General features: G+C 55.6%; 1 pseudogene; it reads left to right on the top strand.

The window, feature by feature from the left end:
* Positions 1-329: 329 nt before the first annotated feature.
* LOC147699066 (phosphopantothenate--cysteine ligase pseudogene) lies at positions 330-860 on the top strand (annotated as a pseudogene).
* Positions 861-1062: the final 202 nt, after the last annotated feature.

Genomic DNA, 1062 nt, shown 5'->3' with positions numbered 1-1062 from the left:
AAGGAACGAGTACATCAGATGAGGGATGAGGTCGGCACGGAGGACATTCAAATCAGCGGCGGAGATCCGTGTCCATATCGGACATTAGATCATCCTAAAGCCAGTGTTAGCTTTCATTTCAAAATTTCATAACACCAACTCTGACTTCCTCCATGGCTCTTCGACATAAAGTATCGTGGCTCCACAGCGGCAATGTCAGCCCTTGCCCACAACTAAGATCGCTTCCATTTTAACCCATTTGCCCGTACCTAAAATGACAGAGCCTGGCCCCGCCTCCCAATCATTTCTACCGTTGCTGTCTGAGTACAATCAGCCAGAGTTATCTGGCCATGGCGGAAGCGGCCGGATCCCTGGGGATGGATTTCCCTCCGCCACCGGCCGGGATCGAATGTTCCGCCCAACTGATGAGGGACTTTATGGCTCGGCACGGGGCCGAGGGCAGGCGGGTGGTACTGGTGACCTCCGGCGGTACCAAAGTGCCCCTGGAGTCCCGCACTGTCAGATTCTTGGATAACTTCAGCAGCGGCTGGCGAGGCGCTGTGTCTGCAGAGAGTTTCTTGGAAGCCGGTTATGCCGTGATTTTTCTGCACCGCCAGCGCTACATTAGCCCCTACAGCCGGCGCTTCGCGGCGCTCAGCTGGCTGGATGCGCTGCGGGTGGTGCCGGGGGACGATTGCTGCAGCAGGGTGGAGGCCGAGCAGAGCCTGCTGCCGGGGATCGTGCCGGTCCTGGAGCGCTACCAGCAGGTGCGGCAGGAGGGCACTCTGCTGGCCGTGGACTTTGGCACTCTGTCCGACTACCTGCACTTGCTGCGGGCCGCAGCCGAGGCGCTCAACCCTCTGGGTAACTACGTGCGCTGAATGCCATGTTACACAGTTAGTCTGTTACTGACCCATTCACAATACCACCCGCCTCAGCACACTAAATAACCACCAGCCCTGTGCCAGTCTAGGGGTCCCACTTTTCTGTAAAAGAAAAAAAAAAGTACCGGCAGTTTGTTTACGTTTTCCAATTCAGTAACAGCCATGAGTTGGTATGTGAAAAATAATTTGTGTAACAATG

The sequence above is a fragment of the Lissotriton vulgaris genome, chromosome 8 (assembly GCF_964263255.1).
Source record: "Lissotriton vulgaris chromosome 8, aLisVul1.2, whole genome shotgun sequence".
Taxonomy (NCBI): Eukaryota; Metazoa; Chordata; class Amphibia; order Caudata; family Salamandridae; genus Lissotriton; species Lissotriton vulgaris.
This window is presented reverse-complemented; position numbering and strand designations above follow the sequence as displayed.